This window comes from Streptopelia decaocto (genome assembly GCF_964273445.1).
Source record: "Streptopelia decaocto genome assembly, chromosome: 11".
NCBI lineage: Eukaryota > Metazoa > Chordata > Aves > Columbiformes > Columbidae > Streptopelia > Streptopelia decaocto.
In genome coordinates this window covers 2614904-2642769 of record NC_138666.1, presented here as the reverse complement: position 1 = coordinate 2642769, position 27866 = coordinate 2614904, and positions in this window count along the sequence as shown.

Here is a 27866-nt window from a genome sequence, read left to right as displayed (position 1 = left end):
TTGTTTATTATTGTCTTTCATGGAGGTTACACAATGAGAACCAAGAGTTTCATCTTCTTCCAACATCACATTCCAGGACCATAGACCACTGTGATATCTAGTAGTTAACTTAAGGCATTGACTTTCATTATATCTTTAAATTGAATTTTCCTGTGCACTACTTTTTAAGATACTGATGGCCACAGGAAGAGAACTTATTGTCACATTAAAATTCTTCTAGATTTAGCTAAATACAGAAAGAGTAACACCCATAGTTATGAATGTTTGAAGAATTTTAACTTCTTGGTCACATTGCACATGACTCAGTTGGGATAAAAGTGTCTCTGATTTGGTTTGTGTCTCTGCTCTGATTTTTCCACTAGCAAATTCTAGTTATGTTCCATCAGCTCTTGCTTACAAAATCAGTGTTATGTTTTTGAAAATATTAAACTAATCGAATTAAGGAAAGATGTTAAGATTTTCTTGTGCACAAGGACAAGTAACCCATTTTCTCAAGCCTTTGGTCCGCAAGTCATAAAAGCATTTGAACATATATTTTTTTATTTCAACATATTAATGTGAAGGTTTGTCAAGTCATAATGAGTATTTTTTTCTACATGCTGCTTAAATGGAAATAATAACTTTTTTTAAAAGTTATTAATGTAAACATTAAGAAAGTTCTTATGCATGCGCTGTTTGCAGCTGTGATCTGTGTCCTGGAAGTATACGTCATATTCAAGGCAGAATATTTGATGGTAGGAGGAAATGTACCCACACTACCAATTTCTTTCTTGTATTTGCCACCTGAGAAATACATGGTAAAGGGAATAGTGGCAAAGGGCTAACTGTTTTATTCCACAAATGAGCTGATTAAAATTTTAGCATAGAGTCTAATGACTAGATAAGGTATATTTGGGCACGCACAGTTATAAAGATATCCTGAGTCATTCCTGGTACTTGAATCAGTTTACTTTGACTACGTTTTTTCCCCCTCCCAGTTTTATTACAGGCATACTGTATGCTCAATAGTAAAGAGAGGGGAAAGCATGTGGCCTCCTGTTTGAACTTCTGTAATTAATCCTTCCAAATACTATTTCCTTGGAAAGTTATTTTTAATTTTATTACAGTCTGTTCTTGTATTCTCCCACACAATCACTTGGGCAACATTTGTATCGATGAAAACGACATAAAGCAGCTCTTAACTAAAAGGAGACTGCTGTTTTACACAACATGTAAATGATTAAGTGATAGATTTTTATTACTCTGTGTGTGTGGAGTGCACTGCAGCATTTGAGCATTAACCCTCCCCTCTCGTCCCAAATCTGTGCAGTCCTACAGGGTGTGCTTAGGATTTTTTGCTATTTAAAATCATATGGCTTATTATTTAGAAAGCTTCATGAAAATGCTAGTTATTCCCTTAAAGGTATGTCGATATTTCTGTATATGTTGTGTAGATTCTTGCGCTCATACAAAATAAGCTTCCTGCACTATGGAATTGGTAAGAAAGCAGATAAATCAAGATTATAAATACAAGTGGTGTAGAAATACTGGCAAATGTCATCATAAAAGCTGATCGGGTTGGTTCTATCCTAGTCAGTAGCTTGTATAAGAAAAAGAATAAAAGGGAAAAAAAAAAAAGTCTATTCTTAAGCTTTCTTTGTTGCTTGTCTATATAGAGAATTACATATTTGTGCTCTGTGGGCAAGATTTTGGATGCCGCAAACCATGAAGGCAAAGCAGGGGAGTAACATTGCAAATAAGATGATACAGTGATAGAGAGCAGCAAGGATTCTACTTCTGAATACCTTAAAATATTTTCCAGAAGTCCAGGCAATGCATTCAAGTTGGGTTCTGTGGTCTTTTTAATATAAGAGTACATATTAAATAATCTTGATTACAGTTGCCTGCAAAGCATGGAGTGGTGACAAATTAATAATTCACAATGCATTCTAGATATTTTCTTAGATTGTCTTAAAATACAGGTTGAGAGGAAATCATCCCCCAATTTAGTCTTGAAATAATGAGTGTTATTTTAAATGTCATGTTTTGGACAGTTTATAGTAAAGTCCACCCTTTTAAGATACCTACTGAATGTTTCTTTTGTCTCTTCCCCTCCTCATCCCTTTCAGTTTCCCATAAGATCACGTAAGGGAGCTTTCTACAGCTATCTTAGCCTGAGTGCTGTTGATTTTAAAGGTTGTAATGGGGAGCATAGTTTCAGTTAAGAGGTCTACTGGCAAGAAATAAGACTGACTAGAAACTGTGCACATAAAATGTGGCTTTATTCAAATAAACTAAATGGTGAAAGCAATGTTTAAAAGGTATTTCTTAGCAACTTAATTCCTATTCAAGGATCAGAGCAAGATCACATTTCCAGAAGTCTGATCAAGTTCTGCCTCTTAGGAACGTCCAGTTGTTGGTTTTGTTCCTTGGAACTGAAATCTCTGCCTTGTACCAGACAGGCCAACACAGGACTGATTTACGTAGGCACAGTCCTCATTAATTCAGGTGGGGTATTAGGTCAGCAGCTCTGCAAAACCAGGATTAGATAGTGCCATGTCTGCAAATTCTGTTGCTGTTTTTCTTCAAATATATGCTTTTCAGTTCTGTCGCATGTAAACACCAGGTCTAAATGGAGCACTTCTTTACGGCTAAATGAAGTCATGCTCCTGCTGAATAGGAACGCTTTTTCTTAGCCTACATGTGTGAATTATACACGTTAAATGGAGCTGTCTGAATGTCAACTCTAAGGTGCTTAAATAATGTTAGTTAGCATGTTTAACTCATATATTTTAAAATAACATTGATTAGGTTGTATAATAGTTTTAGGAAATTATTATAACTCTTTATTTTATAAAATATGGATGTGAACTAGCAAAAACATTTTTATGTTCCTTAGTTATGGAAAAATCATACTTCTAGCTTTACTCTAGTTTTGCATCTTGTTTCAAAAGATTGTCGTGTCCTTGCAGAAGTCTGTTAAATCTCTGTCCTACTAGAAAACTTTACAGCATTTCTAAGCAATATTCTGTTTATTTAGGGTACACAGACATCCCCAGTTACTATATTTACTGAAAGCCTTAGTCTTAAATGTCATTCATGTCAAAGCATATAATGTTGTCACAGTTGGTGCTCTAACCAGGAGTAGATATCAAGTCAGCTTCTGGAATTGTCAGGCAATAGTAAGATTTTGTTAATGCTCTAAACCATCTGAAATGCTTTTGTTTTCATTACATTTTATTTATATTCCTTTCAATGGGATTCATTATAGCTATAAATGTTGTAGATTCGTGGTGAATTTGCTTGTCAAACAGCGAGCTGGGTATTATTGTCCCAAGTGAGGTGACCTGAAGGGCATGGTGGAGAAATGTTCCAGATCTTATGGCTTTATCAGCTACTGGATGTCTTAAATGAAGCACTGCTAATTCTCTGCACTAATTAATAAGTGAGGGTCTCAAACCTTTAGATAATGTCAAGTGTAACTGTGGGTGCTAAAACTTTACAAAAACTCAAAAGGCAAATAGATACCCTTGCAGAGGTCAAAAGACTCCCTGATCAAGCAGTGCTGATGGAATGAAATCCAGGTGGAGTTTAAGAAAATGTATTGTTTTATGCTTTCCAAGGGACAGTCATCTTGGAATGTTTTCTACTGGTAACAGAAAGGATCAGTCACTTCGCTCGGGCAGTTTGTATGTAGCAGCTGATTTGTTTGTGTGGAAACAGAAAACAATGCAACAAAAACCTGTGGCTCTTCAGGTTGTCTAGGATCAGTGTTTCTGAGTTATCTGCTTGTCTTTCAGTGAAACAGAAGTATATACAGAAAACTGTTCCTTAGCATTAGCATTCCCTTTGTGTTTGTAGGGCAGATGGGTAAATATTCCTCAAGTCTGAGGCCCAACCTCCAAGCTGGAGTTTAATAGTGAACTTTAGCTTTAGTAAATGCTGTCACTGATGTCTGTACCTGCTGTGTCACAGAAGCAAGTCTGGTGTTTCTTCAGCATCTGTCCTTCAGGATAACTTTGTCGTTGCTCTCCATGACACTTCTGTTCCTTGAAAAGGTTTTTTTCCTTGTGCTTGGCTTCAGTTTAACTCACACCTAATTTGCACACTGCAAGAGTAAGAAAGAGATAATCTTCATTAATTATATTCTGTGACTTGTAATTTGCTAGAGGAATTAGATGAAGGGAAACAAATATTTAGATTCGGATCTTGAGAAACAGTGTGCCCCTTTCCCAACATTCAGCAAGATTTTTATCTAACAGCAGGAACAGAAGACAGCACAGCATAACTTTTCACGCATTCATGTTTTGCGAGTGCTCTTGCAAGTTTAATCTGCCTACAAAGCAGATGATGAATCTGGCTCTAGTTACAAGCAGTGGGAGGCTTTACCTTTAGCAGGTGAGTCATTACAACACAACATTCCATTCTAATGCTGTTATGCAAAACCTTTTTTGATGTTTTCTTATGATGTATGGATTGTGCAGAATTTATGAAAGAAGCAATTAAGTGGGTGGTGCCTGTGAATCAGGATGATATTTAAAAGCATGCTCATGTATTGGAGTAGTACTATAATTGTTTTGAACACTCCCACCTCTAAGACCTTAACATATAGACAGATGTTCTTTTACTCTTTAATAGTCCTTTTTGCCCTTTCTTTCTGCTGGTAAACTTTCTTCCCCTTACAAGCTAACACAAGTAAAACACTGAATTCAGCTGACTCTCATAGCCTGAGATGCTGTTGCAGGATGACACTTCTTTACCCCTCTTAATATGGATTCTTTAATATGCTTAGGTTACAGTGAACTGATTATAGGAAGCTGATGGGTGCTCATTGGTGAGATATTTTAGTAGTGAAATAGCTTCAGTGGCTTGTGAGTCTTACAGGAGACAAGGTAGAGGTGTATATTGCATGCAAACATGTAATCCTGTGTTAAAAATTTCGAGAGGCAGAGGATTCTTGAGAGCATGTGTTGTTTTCTTTGTTGCTTTGTTTTTAAAATACTTCTTCCAGCCCGCCTAATACAGTTTGTATTTTTCTGTCTGTAAGCCTGTTTTCTGTAAATTGTAGCTTGTAGTATGGCATCTTGAAATGAGCTGTCAACTGTATGACACAGAAACTTTTGTTATTCAGGGAATAGTGCTTGACTTCTTCAATAAAAATGACCATCATTGCTTGAAGAGCACAATATGTTTCTTAATCATTTATTCTAAAATATGTAATTTGTAGCTCTAGTCTGAAGTGCAGTTGGAAGACTCGCATTATAAAGTAAAACATTCCAGTTAAAATAAGATTTGCTCATAAATGATTCATTTGGCAGTTATTAAATCGCATTCTAACTCCCACCTGCCGTAAGGAGTTTATCAGAGCACTTTAATGGCATGGCAAGCAGCTGGCTGTCTATTAGCCGTTTAAAGTTGGAAAGCCACTGGCCAGTTTACTATGTTAGATTTGTTCTTTACAGGGAGTTATTTTACAAGCTGGATGGTGTTGGAAGGCATTTTGGTTTTAGTTTATGAATACTTTATTTCTGTGGTAAAGGAAGGATAAACGAGGTTTGCATACCAGGAGAACTTTTAGTACCACATAACTAGATGAAGTGGCAGTTAGATGGCCAAAGGCCACATCAGAATTAATGTGCCATTTGCTCTTGCTGTAAATGAAATCTCAATCTGCTTGCCCTTCCAAAGCAAAGAAAATGAGCTTTTTATCTGGGAGTTCAGCATAGGATGGGAAGATGGCTCTGAAGCAATTGGATGGGAATTCCCTCAGAATTATGTGTACTTCATCTGGTACATATGGTGCATAGTCATGTCTACACTACCACTGTTTGGTTGGTTTTTTGTTTTGTTTGTTTGTTTGTTTGTGTTGTTGTTGTTGTTTGGTTTTGTTTTTTATTATTATTTTTTAATGTATGTCTGAGTATAAACAGAATGCCAACACCAATTTTGAGAAGTATGTGAAGCGTTTGCACTGGTGTCTCTGTGTAGTGCTTGTAGATGTCCTGTGATAAGGGTATCTTTGCCACTGAAATGAACAGGAAAATAATTGGCCTAAAAAGTTGTCTGAGGCTGAATCATGCAGTATATTTTGCTTTAGCACTTGTCCCTTGCCTGAATAAACGACAGACGGGAGCACATAATGGAAACACTGGTTCCAATCAGTACTGGGCTTGATCATAGAGCAGAAATGCAGAGTATTTAATAAGACTTCAGGTCTTGCTTGTCTTGTAACTGGATGTGATACAGACACTGTGCTTCATACCATTCTGCATTATTATGATTTTTTTTCTTTGTGTTCAGACAAGGGTTGTGGTTTTGTCTTGTGGGTTCACTGATTTACTTTTTGTTATATTCTGAAGGAGAATTTTATCTGAATTCTGTAATACTGTTTATATCAACGTGCAGTCAAAACTACATACCTGGGTGTCAGGGGTGTGGCTTTTAAGTATATGCGAGGTAATAAATAGCATGAACACAATAAACATTGAGATTATGAAATACTGTCTTTTTAATCCTGATCCTTCTCAGATATAGTCCTGAGAAAAGAGTCACGCTTCCGTGACTTCACCACTGATAAGATAATAAGGCGAATTACATATAAAGGACCTACCAGTGTCACTTAAATCAGTCACTTGTTTTTAGCATAAGCTCAGTGGCAACAGAAGCAGAAGGACTCTTATGTAAGGCTCATTGCTAAACATGGTATTTAGTGATACATGAGACACATTCAGGGAAAATCTCAGGTGACAAAGGAAGATGCTTCAGAGCATTAATCCCAATATAGTAACATGCTATATACTGACAAATATATCCAAGCTTAAGTAATTAAATCTTTTTTTGAAGACACACTATGATAAGGAGTAAGTGTCCTGAGCAGATTAAATTTCTTTTTCCTCTCGCATACTGCAGCTCAGCAGTGATCATTTGAAGCTGGTCTCTCCTTGCCCGTTCTGTTGCTTTGCTTTTTTTAAAGACCTCTGGGGATTGTTTGAACACTTACAATGCCCTAGGTATAAAAAATAGACACTACGTTCTCTGGTCTCTTAAATACAAATGTAGCACCTCCTGTTAGTTGTATTCCACATTACCACCATTGTTTAATCTTATCTTGTTTTCCTTTCAGTAGATTCAGTTTCTTCAGAATGATAGTCTAAATACACCTTTATTTAAAACAATAGTGTCCTGTTCCTTATATCCAAAATCTTTAGTTCAAAGAAATTATAGCTGAAACTGTTGAATGCTTCTGTCTCACCCTTGGAATAATTACATCAATATTTGTATTTAAGAGTACTGAGACTAGTTTAAAACTCAAAGTTCTGTTTCATTCCATCTAATTCATTTTGGTTTACTCTTGTATAATTCAAAAGCTCAAGCCCAGCTGAGTGTCAGCACAGCTCTGAGGTTCTGCATTTAGCTGTGTTCCTGCATTTATTACAGGGCTGGCTTTCGGTGGAGCTGAGCAGCCTCTGGAGAATTCCTGGTACATTGACTGTGTGAAGAGAGTTAGCTATGGGGTTTGGGGTTTTTTCTTCTTTTTTTTTTTTTTTTTAAATTCTCTTTTTTTTCTCCCTACTTCTGTGTAATGGCTTCTTGTGGTCTGCTTGAAAAAGTAGTTGCTTCCATTTTTAAAAGGCACTTAAAGGCAAAACTCTGCAGCCGATTGCACACACATTTGTGTTCTGTTTAGTGTTCCTCACTTTCTACAGCCTGCACCAGACAGGTGAAGGAATACTGAAAGGTAGCAACTCTGTATTGCTGAAAGAAATCTGATTGTTAATATAGCCATTGATGTTATATGGAGAAATAGTTAATTGCTACAGTTCCACTCCTTTTTAAAGATTGTGAAATGATTGCTGGAAGCATCGATATTTAAATATTCTTAAATGTGTTCTTTTCTCAGTCCATACAAGTAAATGGGAAATGACACTGTTTTAGCACAAGCCTCCACTTAACCTGCAAGCTGAAATGTAAATTTAATGAAGAGCTCAAAATGGGAGACTGGTTTCCATTTTAAGTGGTGTAACATATCCTATGAATTGCATCTGTTTAAGTGGCTTCTTTTCAAGGTGGACACCAGGTGAAGTGGAGAACAGTCTAAACTGGGGAGAAGTGTGTGAAACATGTGTAATATGCTTTTTATGAGGGTGCGTAACCTGGTTCGTAAGGTTTTCAAGCTTTCCTGTTATTTCTGTCAGACGAATAAATGTTAAACTGCTATATGATACAAGTAACATAACGCTTATCATTATTTCCAACTGGTTTTAGTTTTGCCTAGAGCTAAACAAGACAACAGGAAAAAGGTCTTTAATTTATGTGTTGAAGGTCATGCCTTTGTTTTTTTTAGACCTTGCATGTGTGATTCTATCTCATATATTGCTAATGGCCATACCTAATATGGTGAATTAAATTCTATTTACTCATATTGGTATTTTTGCATCAGAATTGTGATTTTAGCATGTTGTTTCTATAGCTTTCCCAGAAGGAGACCAATACTAGAGACTGTGGAGTCTCGCTCCTGGGTGATATTCAAAAGCTGAATGGTGATGGTCATGATGAGCAGGAGGGTTGGACCAAATGTAGGTCCGCTCCAACCTTGGCCATTCTGTGATTCTGTCATTTGCCTTGCAAGTTAGTGAGCTGGAGCTGCGGTGTCCAACTCTCCGCTGCTGTATACAGGTACGCAGCTGTTTACGGGAGAGCTTTATTGTTTCTGTGCATGGCGGGGTGAGTAGCGTTTGGTGTCATAAAGAAGTAAGTAAAAGGCAATAATGCAGTCGATCCTTAATACAATTGAATGATTTGATACTACTACGAGTTTCTCCTACTGAGAACTAGGAAAAAATACCAGAAACTAAGACAGTGATTTTTAAAGATGGAATGGTACAATTAGAGATCTTACAGGTAAGAGATCAAAAATAGCCGCAGTTGAAGATGCTCCACTGGAAGCATGAAACTCTTTTTCTTCAGGTTTAATAGCATGGACCCTAGATCGTCAAAAAAGAGCTCAGCATTAGACAGAGTCTATTCTAAAAACAAGCCCACGACAATTCTAGTATGTGTTACGCCATTTTTCAGAGGCACCCCTTTTCTTTTCTTTTCTTTCCCTAGGTAAGATCCCATGTCTCCTCATAATTTCCCATGGTGTAGTCAAGCAACAGATTTCATCCAAAATTGTACCTAGCAGAAATATTTCCCCATTTGAAACAAGTACATTATTAGTCTGGAATGGAAAAATAAAATGTCTAATTGGATTAATACAGGCATGGTGTAAATCATAAAGTCATTGTGATTAAGGAAGATTAATTTCTTTTAGAATTAATATTCTGTGTAAGGGCCTACCTACTCTTGTCAAAGGTGAAAAATATCAACAAATTCAGATTTAGTAGAGTAAAACACAGCCTGAGTAAAGTACTTGGAAGTGCAAATTATCATTTGCTATTGGTATTTTTACTACTTGTGTTAGGTTGTAGATGCAAATGCCCTTCTGCACAGGCTGTGAACTGCGGTTCTAGGTGTGCAAGACTGAATTCAGCTACTGCTCAAATTATTCCGTTGGAACTGAGGGCACTGTGAGTGCCCTTGGTAAAAAGAGCTGTTCTCCCGCTATGGGTTGATTTCCAAGTGTAATACCAGTTAGGCTGAGATGTTGTTGAGAAAAGAGTGAGAATATGGATTTATGTTATACATAAAATATAAAAGAAAGGAAATGGGTTTAAGTTATTTGCATCAGTGTATTGAAGGTATTGTAGCAAATATTCCTATCACATACATATTTGTGCCAGGTGAAAAGCAGCGTGTATTTATAAGAACAATTTTATAAACATTTTATTTTTTAAAACTTAATTTCTTATTGTAGTTTATCATATAATTAAATAGTAATACAATTTTTTCATAAGGGTCTTACATATTTTTTGAGTTAATGATATTAACCTTTAAAAAAGAAAACTCAACAGATTATCAGATTAAGTAGAAAATACTAAACGTTTATTGTAAACATTTATAATCCCTTTTGTAAATATTTTGAGTTTGTTTTTTTGAAGAGCCAATCACACTACCCAAGTTGATACTTAAATGATACTTTTTTAATCTTCTATCACTATTACTAACTACAAAGGGAAGATTGTTTTATAAGACAACCCACTTCCCATTCTTGCACAACAGTACTCTATAGAACCTCACAACAAAAATCAATGTATCACTGAGTTTGACTTACTACATCAAAGAAATCATAAGGGCGTTAAGAAGCTTAAAGATTTAGAACCTGTATCCTGAAATTCTTTGTTTTCTAAGATCAATCACATATGCAGGTGCATCTGCAGCCAACTGGATGTCAGTTGTTTGCTGCTGAAGAGCCATTACAGGAAAATAACTTTGGTATCAATTTATGTTCCTGGCTTTGCATGAGGTGATGAAGCTGTACCTGTTCTTCCCGCTAGTTTCAGGAAGAATAAACAATTATCCTGTTCTGCAGTAAGAATATTATTAAATCCATTGATCCTCTTAGCCACTCAATAATCTGCATAATCATTTCAGATTTAATCTTTCATGTCATAAAGAGATGTCTAGGCTTTCCGGGTAATATCAGCATACAAGATTTTTTTGATATACTGACTTGAGATACAAAGGGAGAAGGATTTCAGTCTTGCTTAACCAAAAGGATTATTTTTGTGAAAAAAAAAAAAAAAACACTTTGGAAAATAACTAGAAGCCACTGGGTGTTTGTAGGATTCTATTCCTTTCCCCTCATCCCCCTACATATTGTTCAAAAAAATCTTTGAAACTTAAAATACAAAGAACCAACAACAACAGAAGCCCCTGTGATGCTGTATGTTACCATGTGCAGTTTTAGTCATGGAGCTGAAAAGAAGAAATGCTTATCTTTCCCTAAATCCTTCATTGTTATCGCATGCTATTTATTTTTAAAGGTGCAATTAGGAAATATTTTTTTAAAAAATTGTTTTTATGGATGAAATTACTTCCATATAAATTCATTATTTAGAAATAATAAAAAAGATTATGTAATATTTATAACAGGTTTCCATGGCTGTTCTGTGATACCAGAAATTATAAATGTTTGAAAATTGCTGGGGGAAAAAAAAATCTAACAAGGATTAGAATATGATAAATTTTATCTTAGTTAATATTGTGTACTTTGAGTATACATACATGGATGAAATTGCTATGTATGAATTTATGTCTCTGACATGCTGGGAAATGTAGCCTTTGTGCATCTAACAGTGTATACTCACAGAGTTAAAAAGATGTTGAGGTTCCTCATCCTGTTGTACTGCTTGCTAACAGTAAGAGTCAACATGATCAGCTCAAGACTTTCCATGAGGAGCTATTTTATTTATAGAACACTGGAAAATGTCTCACTCATGCTAGGAAAAGGCCAGGTTGATCTGAGAGTTTGTCCTTCTTGAAGCATCAAATGCGTACTGAATTTCCGATGGCCTCATTCTTGAGGCACAAGGTCTAGTTCGTTTAGTGTGAATCTCACTTTTGACCATTTGCTTCACAAGCTGTGCTTGTCTTTTCTAAAGTATGTCTTTTTTATTAAAAAGATAAAACGCTCAGATGAGATAGCAGTTATTTCATGTGTAACTAGGGGAGGGATGAAATGCCTGTTGCTTTTATCTTGGAAAAAAAATTTGGCAGATAAATTTTGGTTTTTCAGCTCTTCTGCAGATGCAACAAAATCCAGAGCTCACTTAAGAGTTCATGTTACTTTATGGAGAAATTATCTTGCCTTCTTCCTCTGAGCTAACTGCAAATAGATTTTGGTGTTTGAACACTGTGGCATTCGAAAGGTTGCTTTACTTTTAGTCCAAAGCCAGGAATATGTTGTTGATATGGAAAATGTTATCCATATTACAAAATACAGACCCCAAAACTTAAGTTTATTTCTAATGAAATTGTGGATGAAGTAGAGAAAAATACCATGAAAAAGTTTGGAAGGCTAGAAAAGAATGTTCTGCTTCAGAATGGGTGAAGAAGGGGGAGTGGACAGAATGCAGAAGCGAAAATAAGTGAAGTTACCTCAAAAAAGGCAAAAGTCCTTTCTGTATTAATTGTGTTTTGGTATTGAGGAGATGGAATTTTGTGACTCTCTGTTGACTTCCACTATTAGGTGAAAAGGAGCCAGGGATTTTTTTTAATAGAGACTCTCCTGTAAAGAAAGAGGGAAACAATAGCTGGCTGTCACAACAGGCTGATATATACCTTTGATCAGCCAAATGAATGTTGCAGGCATTTCTTATAGAAGGGAGATTGCTTATCGATCTATATCAAAATATGCATGCTAATCCCAGACAGCAGAGAGTATTTTCAAGTGGAGTTAATAATCTGATTGCTGTCCTGTCTGGTGCAATTCACTGAACTCGGAGCTCTAATCAGTCTGGGGTCTTGCAGTCAAATGTATTTTGCTGTTTAAATTTGGATTTGTGACATTGATTGAGGAGTCCTTGTAAAGGTGTTGACAAATCAAATTGTTTGTTCCAGTAGTGTTTTGCTAGAGATCAAGTCCAAAGTAATAAGCAGTGAATTTGTTCATTACTAGTAGGGTGAAAGGAATGATAAAATTCACCTGCATCATTATCACAGACACAGTATCAATAAAAGATATGTTTTGAGTGAAGAAAATGTACTAGTATTTGTGGTTAAATGTGATGAATGATGAAAACTAGAATATAACACTGTAATTCAGGAGTTACTTAATAATAGCTTGGAGGAAAATAATACATTTTTTTATAACAGCATTACAAAACAAGGAGAAGAGATGAGGAAAAAAATTAAAACCTTTAGTTATTAGGGATTTAAAGAGGTTTCTCAGAATAAAAAATATTATTGCCAATACACAGTTCACAAAGCAAGTGTTTGAAGCGGTCTTACTTCTGTACCGTAGCTGTGGCTATTCTCCATGCTTGTTCATTTTGGTTTAGTTAGAATACTGAGATTAATACTCTGAGATTTGTACAGCGTTCATTCAAAATGTAATATTCTGCACAATATTCCTTGAGAAAGGATTTTGGATAAAGGAGAACATGCTTGTCCTTTTTCCTAAGGCTTTTGGTGGGATTCTCAAATAATATCTCATTCAGTTAACATGTTTAGTATTAATTGTGCTTTGTTATTGGGTTCTTTTCTTCAACAGTTTCTGAAAGAAACATTTTTGCCTAAAATATGGCTATTAGATTTCCTTATACCTTCAAAAAGCTGGAATTTATTTGAAAGAAGGGAACCCATTTGAGTTTCACACCTTCTGTGTTTATGTGGCAAATATCTGATCAGTTCGGTTACTTTGATTCTTATTTTTAACTAATGTGAATTAAGTTCATGTGTGACCAGTTTCTTGGAGTGTCAGTCTGTCTCTGCCATCAACCTCTTCAGCTCAATATACTGTCAAAATATCTGCCAAATATTTATGCTCTTCTTTAAAAATGCAAACAAAACCCAAATGTGTTTAATCTTATTTTGATTAGAATTGTTTCATCCACATTTGCTGTCCAGTAGGCCATCCACTGATGGTGTCTTGTCACAAAAATAGCCTGACCTAAGAAACGAGCGTTCTTGGGATCTCTCCTGGTTTCTAGGGATCATAGGACTACCCAGGTTGGAAGGGACCTCCAGGGTCTGAACTCCATCCTCCTGCTCCAAGGAGGATCAGCTGCAGGATCAGGCCAACTTACTCTGGGCTTTGTCCTGTGGTCATTTAACTTCCAAGAACACAAACTGCACAACCCCTCTGGGCAATGTCTTCATGGGAACAATGTTCTCCCTACGTTCCACCAGAACCACCCATTTCATTGCTTGTTCCCCATCTCTTGTTCTTCCCCAATATGAGCTGGCTGGTGATCTCCAGTGTCAGACTGGGTATAAATTCACGTCGGTGTCCCGTGGGTTACTCGCAGCTTTGAAGAGGGCTGTGTTAGCATGGGACCAGCACCAGGTTTTGGGAGGTGGCAGGGAGGGCTGCATACCCATAACCCCTGGTGGGGCAGAGCCAGGGAGCTGTGCTGGGCTGTGGTGATAGAAGAATGTTGGCCCCTGGCTTGCATGTCCCCCTTGCTCGGTCAGAAAGATTGGCCATCCCAAGCCCAGAGGCTATCCAGGTTCTCAGTTGCCTCTTTTTCTCTCTGAAGACGGTGTCCTAGGAATGAAATACTTTTATTTTTTTTATTATTTCCCCCCCTGCTCCAAAACAAAAGATCACGATAGGAAATGTCACAGCAGACAGCAAAAATACAAAATACCGGAGGAAGTTCTGCCATCCTTCTTCTAATTGGTCTTTGAGTCTTTTTTATATTTGGGCTTTCCTCCTACTGTGTATTGATTCCTAGACAATTTGACTAGCCAAATGTTATTAAACATTTTTCCTTTTGGAATATGATTATGTTCTCAGTTTGATAGACTGACCTTTTTATTTTTTCCTCTTGACATGCATGTAATTCATCCTATCAAACATATTTCTTCTGATGTTTCACTATTCTCTCTGTTCCCTTATTTAATTTCAGTGTCTAGGGCCCCCTTCTGTTCCAGAGAAAGGTCTAAGACTCTGCAATCTGAAAGCATTATTTTCTTTATAGTGGTCACTTATTTCCTTTGTAGCGGAAATATTTCTTTTTCTTACGAGAAAGTCTCCTGGATTCAGTGACATGGATAATTTTGCTTTCTCTTTGTATCCTCAAGTAGTCCCTCACTCTCCCACCCACATACCCCTCAGGGTTTTTTTGCAGGAGTTTTGTGTCTGAGAACCCTGCCACCTCCCACACAATCCTTTATGAAAAAGCAAAAATGTAAACTACATAACCCTTCCAGAACATGTTTCGAAACCACAGCAGCCATCTGGCTTTCCAGAAGGCCTGCTGTTCTTTTCATGTTTGGAGGAATAGTTTGATAACAAACTTGTCTAATAAATATAGAGCTGAAAGACAACAAATAAGTGTTTGCTGTCTCCTGACATTTTTGATGTTTTCTTAATTTATAACATTAAAAACTGTTAAAACAGATGGGGTTTAATATATTCTCCTGTACAAACACATGGCTTAAGTTGTGTACAATATCAGCATGTTGGATTATGCATACTCTATCAGATTTCACTTCATCCGTTTATTCTGAGTTTCTCTACAAGAGCAATGTTTAACTGTTAGCAAGCATTTTTTGTAAAGGTAATCTGTTAACCGTCATAAACAAAGTTGAATTTGCACGTAGCATAGCGTAATCATTAATCATCTGTGTAAACAGATTGTTTTCTTTTGTGATTGAATTCATTCTAGAAGATAACGTTGGTCAAGCTGCAAATATTTATTTGACCATATTTTGTATGGACTGGATTGTAGGAACTTCTTTTTAAACCCAACATTGTCTGCTCTGATGAAACCCTGAGCTGAAATTTGTCTTGAAATAAACAATAGTGTGTCAGACTGAAAGCCCATATGCATCACTAGGGAGTAGGAATATGTTAAAGGATGTGGTTGGTTCCCAAAACTAATTTGGGCCAAGTTCTATATCCTCACCATTCTACTCAAGTTCAACTTATTGAAAGCATAGTTTTCCTTACAGCTCACAAAATATTGCAATGAGGAGAGTCATTGTTCATCAGTCTGAGTGAAGGCTGCTGTCAGAGATAGAAAAAACACTACATGCTATGAAATCAAATAAAAAAAAATAATTGATCCAGTCATTAAGTCAACAGCATTTGCCTATATTTTTATGGGAAGTTGCACCCCTATAATACTGTGCCTCATAGTGTTGGAGACCTACTAAGATATTTGATGGTTCAAAACAAATTTTGAGATCAGCAGTGCAACACAAGAAAAGGTATCTATACCTCCCTACTGTGGTTCATGTTAAAACACTTGTTACGTGTTCTCCTAATTTGAAAATATCAGGGTGTAGAGTCATACCAGAGCTTATTTTATTTTTGCACAGGAAAAATAAATCAGAATCTTGAATTTACCCTATTATTTTAGTTTTACAATGGTAAAGCATTTTAAATGAGAACAGCTTCCAGAAGGTGATCTTGTTCTGTAAATATGAAAGAAGTTTTCCTAATGGCGAGGTGGGGAGGGCAGTCCTATGGTTCTGAAAATTCTGGCTCTGATCCAGCAAGACACACTCAAAGCACCTGCTTAACTGCTTGGATGTTTAACGTTAATGAAATAATGAGCACGTTTCTGGTCAGAGCAGTCAGCATCTATTGAAATCATCGCAAAGTTGGCGTAATCTAAAATAACAATCTAGTCTGTTGGTTTTTTTCAGAAAGATATGTTCTGGATCAACTTTGCAAAAACTGGGACTATAGAGAATGGCTGTTTTCAGCCCAATTTATTTTGCTTAAAAAATAAGTTTTCAAACAATTTGCTATCTTAATTTAAGCAGTTTGACTCTTTTGTGTGCTAACAAAAAGAAATATGCAAATGAGCTACCACTTTGCTTTCTAGCAAAATATATTTCTGTGCAAACACTTGACTTTATAATGTACTTCACAGTTCTTTCGTGTAATTAGATGCTAAATCTGCATTTCACTTTGACTTAATTGTTGGATTGTGTGAGGCTGTTTATATTTGCACTTGCATTTAATCTGCCCTTCTGTCCACCTAGATATTCCCTTACTGTACATTGCACTTGCTTTCTCTGGTTTATTTTGCAGTAAGAAAAGTTTATATTTTTATATATATATATGTAAATGTTGCACTTCCTCCAATATCATTAAAATCCATATGTACAGGTATTCTTTTGTTACTTAAATGATGTTTAAAGAAAAACAAGTAGGAATTTTGCCTATATGGCCTTAAGAGTCAGAGTTTATGGTACTTCTCTTATTCCTGATCTCGAGTTGGTTCAGTGAATTAACTTTGAATGTATCGAAATGCCATTCAGGAGGAAAATACCCAAGACTGTACTTGTAACTTTGTTTTCTGAACTATTGTTTTTTTAATTTAAAGCTTCTAAGAAAGGCCTGATTAAAGTGCTTAAATATGTATTACTAAGTCTTAGCTATAAAACAGTTCCAAAGGAGATGTATTTTATGGGTGTGTAGGTGGCTTTTGTTGGACCAAAATTGCGTCAAAGTTGTTTGGTCCCATAGTGGGCACCTGTCAGAGATTTTGGGAGTTTGGACTCAGGACCAGCACAATCTCTGCCACTGAGTGACTGATTCGGGAGGCTGGAAAGTCCCTTTCCAGCCAACACATTAAAATGTGCTTAAGTATTTTGCTCAATTGTGGTTATAGTATGATGAATAGGCTGAAATCTGTGAAGTGGAAGGTGCCTGGTTTTTGAAAGTAAACTTTGCCCTAACAATTTAGGCAACATATCGTTCATATTGGAATTTACTTGACTTCGGTGCACAACTCAGTTATCTTGTTATGCACATGTGTGCTTTAAAAAGATTTGTCACTTCCAAGAACTTGTACCCATTCACAATTCCACTAATTATCACAAGGAAGCTTCTCAGGATTGCAAGTTTCGTGATCCTAAATAACTTTATTTTCTCTCTTCTGCTATACTCAATTAAAAAAAAATAAAGAAAAACCCCACAACCAACAACCTCCAACAGCAAATCCAGCAAACCAAACCAAACAAACGAGACCCCAGTAAAAGGCACACATATTCAAATCATGCATTGAGTTTGAAATAGATCAGTCTGTGAAAGCTCGAGTTTTACTTTGCCTTCTCACCTTAAATGTAACATGAATCTCTGTGTTACATGATTCAATACCTATTTATATTCAAATGTGGGAAACTGGTGAATTAATATTAAGTTTGGGATTCTGGATATTTGGGAACGGGTAATGCTTTCATACGATTTCATTGTGGTGGGAGAGGTTTTAATTTTCTTGGGTGTTTTTTTTTCCTCTTGGTTTTGAAATATTGTCAACTGCGCAGCTCAATGGATGTTAAAGTGATGCTGTGGGGAGGAGTTTTGCTGGGTCTGTGTTAACCACGTTTATGCTTAATGTGACTGTATCTTTTGTGTGCATGAAGGTCTGTTTTGTGTGTTCTTTGCATCTTTTATTTTCTTTGTCTGTGGGGAAAATGTGTAATGATCAATCCATAACTAGCAGAAAGAATATATTAATTCCTAAGCAATGTAGCTTTGATTTTAAATTATTCTGCAACTTTTTATACTTTGTTTTGAAAGAAAGTACAAATATTTTTCTCAAATCTTACTCTTTACTTTCAGTTGAGTACAAAAATGTAACTGTTCTTAATTGCATGTGGAACAGCAAATCTATAAGCTGACTCAACTAGGGTTTATGTTATAGACCACCAGCAAATGTAATTGTATGCTGTACACTTGATGAAAAGTACAATATATATCCTCTCAGTAAGGGTTCTTTATTATAAAAGGGCTAGGTATTGCTTGGGTATTAACTATACTGTACTAAAACCCATAAACACCTTTTTACACGTAGAGCGCACACTTCAATGCAACAATCAAATGCTTTTCTATAAATAACAAACTTATGGAAAAGAGGCCTTTGATTGCCTTCCAAGAATGCATTGAAACCTTAGCGGGACTTTATTTGATTCCAGGAGTCGAGTACGAGTTGGTGTGTATCAATATAAAATCTCCCATAATTAAAAAGAATTAAAATAATTATAAAAATAAGGTTTTGTTTTAATATTGGAATCTATATTGTTTACAAGTGGGAGTTTATAATATTTTGATACATTTAAATACTTTTCAGGTGATACTCTGAGTATTTTAATGTTAGTGCACAAGAGGGAAGTTTTTCTGAAAACCCGAAGTACCTACTAAACACACAACTGAAATTAGTGTGTCAAATAAGGGGGTCAGGCTTGGAATGCAACTTTAGTCTGGTGGTTACTTGAAGTCACTTCTGAGCTGAGTTTTTTGTGAAGTCTCAGACCTTTTCTCTACAAATAATTCCAGCAAAAAAAAAAAAGCCCGTTTTGTTTTATGCCTGGAACAGGTGATGCCTAAATGCTAAGTGCACATTTGGTTGAACGTTAGATGGTGTCTGCCCGTGCCATCCATCATTCGATTTCATTGTCAGTCTGAGCCGGCAGCAGTTGTTTGGTCTAAAGGTGCGACTGAGTTATGCGCGGCCTAACGGCGCGGCAGATGGAACGGCCTTGCCTCGATGTATGAATCCCATCATCTCACTATTCGCATACCCCATGCAGATGGTAATTTGTAACCAAGTACATAAAGCTGAAAACTACAGCAAAGGAGTGTGAGCCATGAAAAGCAGTTCGCTTTGCACTGCCGTGGAGATGCTCGTGGTATCTAGATGAATGAATAAATGAAAGGTGACTTGCTATGATGGGCTTCCTAATAGGAATTCCTACTCATACCCAAATTCTAAAGCTAAGCCAAATTAGTGTAATTAGTTTCTTAAAGGAGATGTAGGAATCTTTTGTGTAGTAAAATATGATGTATTTATTTATCCTTGAGAACCCGTATTTTTGGAAGAGCATCTGTTTTTCATTGAAAATGTGTTTTTGCCAAACTGTACGTCTGGGAAGCTTGGGGCACAAGGAAGTGAGCAACTTGCACAAAATGACAGCTTGGCTTAAATCACGACTCTTGATTTCATAGTCTTGGTGGTTTGCTCTGGTTAGTCAATCACATTGCTTGCTTCTGGTTTTGTAAAGCATACAATTGAGAAATTTTTGTGTCTCATATCCTTCTTAATGAGTACTACTGTCTGTAGGAACTATTTTGGCTGGCTGACTTGGTTTTTACGGAAGTATACTGGCTTCCGTGTACTTCTGGCTGGCTACAGAAAAACCTTTGTGGTTTTGCAGTAGCTGATTTGGAGGGTGAAGGAAGCATCAACTTCTCTGCTTTTTCCTTGAGGAGCACCTTGTAGCATGAAAGATGTGGGATTTCTGAGTTTCTTGGGTCCTTCCTTTAGTGTGTCAATAATGAAACAGGCTTTTGGGCATACCTGTATCTGTATCACTACCTGGGCATGTGCAGGTCTTTGCATTGCTTCAAGGTTACAATTTGCTCCTTTAAAGCACCTTTCAAAGACTGAACTCCCTAGGGATGCCAGATGTTGTGGTCAAAACCAGAATCAGATTGGTTTTCTACAATGACAGTGATTATGCCTCAAATTCTTTTGTTACGTGTTCTGTGACTTCATTTGCAAAGAGCTGATCATGGTATTTATTTTAGTATGCTTATCCATTCCTGAGAGAATTGGGTTTTTTGGGGTTTTTGTAGCTTTACCCTTTGCTAGATGTCTGACACTTGTTAAGATATTTTAATAGATGCTTCATTTGCAGAGAATGACAGTGGATCGTGGTCTCATTTTGGCCAAATAACTGCCTCTACCTCTTTCCTTTGACTATCTTCCATCTTCTATAGTGAGATTATAAACTCCTTCAAGCATAATGAACTCATTTGACTCTCTTCTTTGCTGGGGATTTTATTTGTTCAGTCTACTTTTTGCATGATAGGAATTCTTCTAGAACCAAAATTCTGTTCTGAGGGCCATGGACTCCCATGGAAGAATGTTCTTTCTAAGGCCATGTTAATAAGACATGAACATCTGAAGATTCATTCAGAACCTGAAGTCATTTGAAAGCCTTGCATGGACTGTATGGACTATTGGTAAAGAGGCAGCTGAGAAGAGCAAATTTTTTGTCTTAGGGCTTACATTCATTACCCTGAAGGACAAGAAAAGAAGTCTGAAAATCTAAAAAGTGAAAATTCCTGATGATAGGTAGGTGTCCAAAATAAGCCTTTATACTACAGAAGAAATATAAGGGAAATCAGGAAAGAAAGGGAAAAAAAGTATTATCTCTCAAATGTCTCAGTCTTTAAAATAGTGGGGTTTAGTAAGCATAAGTGTATTGAGTCCTGTTTTTCCTTGATAAGTAGGTGGAATTATGCATGTACACATGATAGAGATTATAAAATTTTGTATATCTGAATTTAACTTTGGTATTTTTTTTCTAAGTATGGTAATAATTGTTAGTTTTCATAAGCTACTATAAACATGATTTGATGCAATCAAGTCAGGGAGGAGCTTTCTGATTTTCCAGTCTTATGCTACTGTAAATATTTAATCAAGTTTTAAACATTAAAGGAGCACTTGGGCTTTTCTCATGCTGTTTTCCCGGTAGAGTTGTAGATCTTATTAAAAACATTTGTTATATTGGTAGGGCACTTTTCAATGAATCAAGCTTAATACCCTGGTTCTTCACCTTTGAAGGAATGGGTTCAAAAGTCTAGCTCAGGTCACAAGGTAAATTAGCTCAGTAACCTCACACAGCCCCTTGTGGATGGACAAACTGCTCCTTGCAATTCTCCCCCACAATTAAAAAAGAAGTCAGTGTTTTCATCTTTACCCAGCATTTTGAAAGATATTGGGTTTGCAAGGTACGGGCATATTTTAGCATTAAAGATAGCTCTAAAATTGTATGTTCTGTCTTGAAGGCCCAATCTTTATGCAGATTTTTTTTTTAAATGAAAACAAACTCGAAAGTTTTGCGGCTTCCTGTAAACAGTCCCCCATGCTCTTCTCATGGCTTTATTTATTCTGATAGAATTCTCAGGCTTTCTAGCAGCCTGCAAATGTATTCAGTCTGATAATAGCATAGGGTAGGGTATCATTGCAGTCAGCCTCTATTTGTTTTTATTTGTTGAAGTTTTGTGTACTTTTGGGCAGATAAACTTTAATTATGTAAATCTAAATTAAAAATAAAATGATGAATATGCAGAAAGTTATAACATCATGTTGCTTTGTTTGAGGTTTGGGGGGGGGTGTTTGTTTTGTTTTTTAATTATTGCAGGTATATTTTTAAATGGTAAAAACTTGGCTATCTGGAAAAGTAACTTTAGTAATTCATGTGGTTTTGGCAACTTCAGTGAGAGTTTGCTAAATGCTTTCATTTGGTTTAGTTTAATCTTTCAGTCTTTATACTTTCTGCCCTGCTGCTGTTTAAAACCTCTGATCGGTTTTGTCATTTTCCATTTGATTGTTTTCAGCAGATTTTTGGTTTTGGGTTTTTTTTTGCATATTGAGTGTATGTTGTTGTAGTCTGGTAAGTTCTTTTGGTTTTTGTTGTGGTTTGCAGGCAGGTGGGGTCCCAAAAAATCCATTTTTATAAATACATGTACATAGACACAAGTGTCCACAAGCATGTCAATCCTTCATATGGGTTCTAATAATAGATATTGACTAGCAAACCTCCTCGTGTCTGCTGGGTAAATCACAACTTGCCCTACGTCGAGTTATTTAAAATACTGCTACAAGCATCGCTTTTGTGGCTCATAGCCTTAAATATGTATTTGCCTGCACTTCTGTTTAACTGAACTCACACCAATAAGTGTTGTGTTGCAAAGAAACTACTCATTTTTCCTTTGAAGGAAGTTTTTCTGCTCTACCAGTGGTTTCTTGCAGAGTCGTCATCTCTGACTTCGCTGGGAAACAGTGATGGCCAGCTTTGCTGCAAACTTGATGCCGATAAGCTCATTTGTCCCCTTTCTCTCAATTCTTTTGATATTTTCTGTTTTTCTCACAAAGATCTCAAAATATTAGCTGATAGGTTGTTTGGCTTTCCTCCTACTGTAGAAAAAAATGAAGGTTTGAAGCTTTTTCTCCTATTATGAGATTGAGGGACAGTCAAAAGTGCATTTCTCAGTTGGAAATGAAATGGTAGATATAGACATTAGAGAAGCCTCATTTCTGCTGACTGCACTGGGAAGTCAGTAAATTCTTCTGTCCTTGGCCCACTAAATAAAACTATGGAACCACCTCTGAAGATGACATTTTGAGAGGAATTTTAATGATCATCCTGCTAATTTTTAATGATCATCCTTCTGTGCTCTTCACAGTACCCACCTGTCATCCTGAAGTTCCAAAGCCTTCCTAAGAAGGGGAGCTTTTTGCTTTTTTTGCACAGTGCTAAGGCCACGTGAGTCCTTGTTGATATATTCTGCTGTAACGCTTCATGCTAAGTTTTTAGTTATTTGAAGTTGTCTTTGTTGCAAAACGGATGTAAAATAACCTATAATAAATGTGAATTATTTGGATGGATTCTTGACCCTTAGTCATGGGCTCCAGAGAAAAATCATCTGGAGAAAGTGTAGACATACCTGTAAAATTGTACCAAGAACAGAAAATTAAAGTGGTTGTATATTAATTTTCAGATTATTTCTAGCTTTGTTTGAAGTTCTTAATTTTACTTAGTTAATTTTACTTTACTTAGAAAAGACTATTTTTTTCCTTTTCAAATGTGTAACTCTTGAAAGAATGCAGAAGAAATAATTGGCTTCTATTCTGTACTGTAAACCACAACAGGGTCTAATAATATTCACAGCCAATAAATAATGTAAGAGTGGCAGGCTGTACAACCCTGTTTAACAGCAAAGACTCCAGGAAAGCACACAGAATCTTAAGTTCTTTCATTATTTTTGACATTGATTTGTCATTAAGAAAATATATTAGTTCAGGTTAAATTGATCTGAAACTTCCATTAATATAGGTGATAGATTCCTTTTTTTTCTGTTTGTTTCAATTCCTTGATATCTCAAATTAAGCAATGCAGAAAAAAGCTAATTGTACTGAATATTTTTCTCTGATAAATTTTGTTCTGAAAATAGCACTAGAGATCTAAGCTGGCAGGTAGATACAAGTCTGTATTAGGCTTGCTGCTAATAAGGTCAGGCATAGCTGAGATCATCCATCTAGAAAATGGATTTAACATTACTTACCAAAATGTACCAGAATATATTCACAACTATGTCTAGAGAATTAAAGACCCCAAAGTACAGAGAGGTGCTTGGACAGAAGGGAATATTTCTTCTCGCCCTTTTTGATATCCCACATAAGATTCATTTCTTTAACTGTTGCTTATCCGTAAGTTTTGTGCCAGCTAAAACTACTTGTGTACTCCGCATGGTTGACAATCTTCAAATACTCTCATTTTTAAGGTTTAAAGCATTTTTGAAGTTCACCATTTTCCCAGAGTAGATTTCTTTCAAACTCCTGTTCTGCTCCTTATCTCCTTTCCTCAAAGAAACAAATCAGAATGATCATGTTAGCCCAAGATACAAGACATCCTCAGCTCCTTCACAAGAGGATGCAAGTCTTACATTTTTAATGCTTTATTTTGTTCTTTGCAAAATGGTTATTTCCTTTTTTCTTTATTTTTTTAAGCTACTGTTAAAGCTGTCTTAGTCATTTATTTTGCTCCCCACAAGCTGTCTCGGTGCAATGGCATAGAAAGATGAGACAGTAAATCATAGTGAGTTTCATCAAATATATGGTGTAAGAGTATTATATACAGCTGTATCTATATGTTCTCCAGCAAATATGCATTTGAAGTACACAGATTTGAAAAGGGATTCTTTAAACAAGTCATTTCACAGTCTACTTCTATATGTAATTTGCCTCTTCTAGGTCCCATTCTGTAGGTGGCTTTCTTTTTTGCTGAACATAAAGCAGACCTGAGAAATATTCCTCATAACTATCAGTTACAGTAAGACTGAAAGCACAGTATGCTTCCCACTGATGCATAGTGACTTATTAACTTGGATTTAAATTAATTTGGGTACCAGTAGGACTGTGTATGCATTACACATATGCTTAAGTTCCTCCCGGTATGGGTGGTTTTGATATTGCAAAGGTAGATGGGGAGTGACCAGTTACAGCAACAGGAACGAAGACAGAGAAAGAAGTGATTTGTCAAAGTAATGTAGCTGTTTAACCTATGGCAAAAATACGCATAATTATTTGAATTTTCATTGGTATACAAATAAATTTGTTTAATATTGGCCAAACAGATCTTACTGTACCAGTGCTGATCTTTTTTTTCATTTGGTATAATTAGAAAAGGAAAAAAATCATGCCTGGAAGGTGACTGGATTTCCTTATTGTTTTTCTAGATAAGGTATAGAGAACTTTTTTGTATTGGAAAAGTTTCCAGTGGATTTTTCAAGATGTTAGGAAATATCTGTAAAACCATCCATAACACTGTAAAACCTGTGAGAAACATTTCCCAACACCAAGAAGCTTTCATAAAGCAGATTTTTCAAGTGCACTTTTGAAATGAAATAATTAAAATGCATCTCTTCCTTCCGTTACCATTTTATTTTAAATCAAAGAATGTCATATTGACACTTCATGGGTTTTTTTAATAATCTACCATTTATAATGACCATGTTTAATTACTCTAATTTAAAAAGGCGCTATCTGATTGCCTGCATGCACATAACAAAAAACGTAATTGTCTTGTGCAAACCACTGAATAGACTTAGGAATCTTCAAAATTACATTAATAGCATATGCTATTAAAGATGATTGATGGCAAAATTGGAAGCATACTGGTTTTACACCACACAAAAGAGTACGGTGCTTTGAAGATGGTTCTGAGTGTCAACAACAGTACAAAGAAGAAAAACAGTGTAATACTGTAATACTAAAAGTCCTACTTTTTGCTGAAAAAAAAAATGGATTTGGTAGTGGAGTAGATCAAGTTATATTTTACTTGAGATGACAATATTTCTCTACTTTTTCTAAATATCTCTTGTATATGTGAACACATTTTTCAATGTATATTGTGTTTAAATCTGTTCAAATAGCTACTTTATCTCACAGAAGAATAAGCAGCTTAATTTACAGCCAGGTTTTCAGAGACCAAAAAACTCTCAATTCCATCTTACCTCTCAGTTGGTTTAATCCATCTTTTACTGCAGTTCCTACTGTGAACGTAGAAGGAAACGTGAGTTGCATTGATCAGTTTGCAATATTCTGTACTTTGAAAGTCTGATTCTGAATTTGGAAGAAATCAAAACTCTCTATAGAAAAAAGAATACGGGGAAAGTGATGAAGAACATAACATTCTTCATGTGCAAGTCGGTTTGAGAATAGCTTCTGGTTTTATTGGTAGCATGGTTGTAATGTGAATATCTCTAAAACTCCAAGGTTTTATAGCAGGCACATTTTTAATACTTATATTCCTTCTGCAAGGACATGAATATAAATTATATCCACCCTACCGCTGTTTCACATTGTTTCTGATTTTTATATATATTTTTAAATACCTTTTAAGTTAGCACTTATTTGTCCATGTCTTCTGAGATTTACAGTGGAAGTTTTATAGGATATTAGATATCCTGCTGGTTTTTAAACTTTAGCATGTTTTCCTTTTATATTCATATCTGAAGTAATTCTTGGAAAAGGAGACCGTTTATTTATCAGGTGCCTTAACCCCTTTTTTTCTAATTGCTTTGCTTAGTAACAGCATAGTCAGGAAAAACACAACTCTCTGAATGGATTCCTTCACAATCACAATTATCCTTATATTGCCCATCTTTTCAAGTGGATAACTTTTGAAAATTTTTTTGATTAATCTTTTGTTATTGCAAAAAATATTTTGTATGCATTGTACCTAAACATATTTTCATATGTCAAGAGTGTGTGTGGAGGGGGAACCGTTTTAGAGAGGGGCTGAAAAGCTTTACTTGTTTTTTAAAAACTTCTTCAAGGTTTAGACTGTCTTTCAAGTTGGCAGAAATATCTTCTTCTCTGATCAACTCTAGTGTCTGGAGTTTATCCAAAAGTTATCTTGTCCCCTTGTTGGCCATCGTCCTGGCGATCTTCACCCCCAGCCTCTCTCTTCTTCTACTTGCTTGAGCTGGTTAATAACTATTTAATAGTATCATGACACACACAGAGTTTGGTTATTAAGGGTATCTAATTCTTACTATATACTGACGGTTCATTGTACTATATTGTCAAAACATGGATTTATATTTTTCTTTTACTGTAGCTTTCATATGTAAATGGATGCAGAAATCAGGTTGGCTGAGTTCAGATCACTTGTTGCACAGATTGCACATATTTTTAAGTCATAGTTAAACATAAAGCTGAGTCAAAGTAGTTTATTTTTTAAATTTCCAGTGTTGCATATTGACAGATTCAAGCTGCTGAAATTCTGTTACAAACACCTAATTAAGACTTGCTACTGTTTGCTTTTTATATGTAATTCATGACATTACAATATGCAAACACACACTTGGCACTATTTGGAAAGTAATTAGAATTAATAATTGGATCTGTACTTGTGGATATTTCCAGGAACACAGATTTAAGGTTATTCCTTTACTTTGTGTGGGTTATTGCTTTATTTTGTTTCTTATATTCTTAGACAATTATTCATGTGCGAATCAAGTATTTTGCATCTAATAGTGCATAATATTTGTGAATATGATCAGAGCTCAGGCTGCTGCAGAGTTGTCCATTTTAAGACTTTGTCCAATCATAGGCGAAATGAGCAAGTATTCTGACTGGGGTCCACATGACTTTGGATTCTTTGTATTAGTTTCTTTGTGCTTTATTTTTGTATCGTATAATGTACTTAGATGAGAGGTTAATAAAAATTGTTTGGGAGGATTCAGCTGATGTTGTGGCATCGCTCATTATGCACGTTACTAACACATCCTGAAGAGAACTTTCCATCTGTAGTAATTACTACTGACAAGTATTTTTGATTTCTTCAGAAAATTCTTTTGTACGGTAAAAGATTTATTGATGATGTCAAAGACACACCAAATCTTTTTGGTTTACCTATACAGTTGAAGCTGTATTTTAATACCTCGTTAAAAGATTTTTAAATATTTGGAAGAGAGGATTTTCCTTTTAGTGGCAGGCAGGTGGAGGGGTACTGCCCACAGGACCCACTTTGTCAGCATGAAACCAGCCTCATAAATTTTTATTGAAATGAGCTCATTACTTTTATTTTTTACCGGCTCTTTAGCGATTCAAGGAACAGTTTTCCATTTTTGAAAAGCAACCCATGACTTAAATGCATTAGTATTAGTTGTGCGAATTGGCCTTTCCGAGGATGGTATGAAACAAAAATATCTAGTTGGCATTTAGGCTATTGTTGAAGAGTGATTT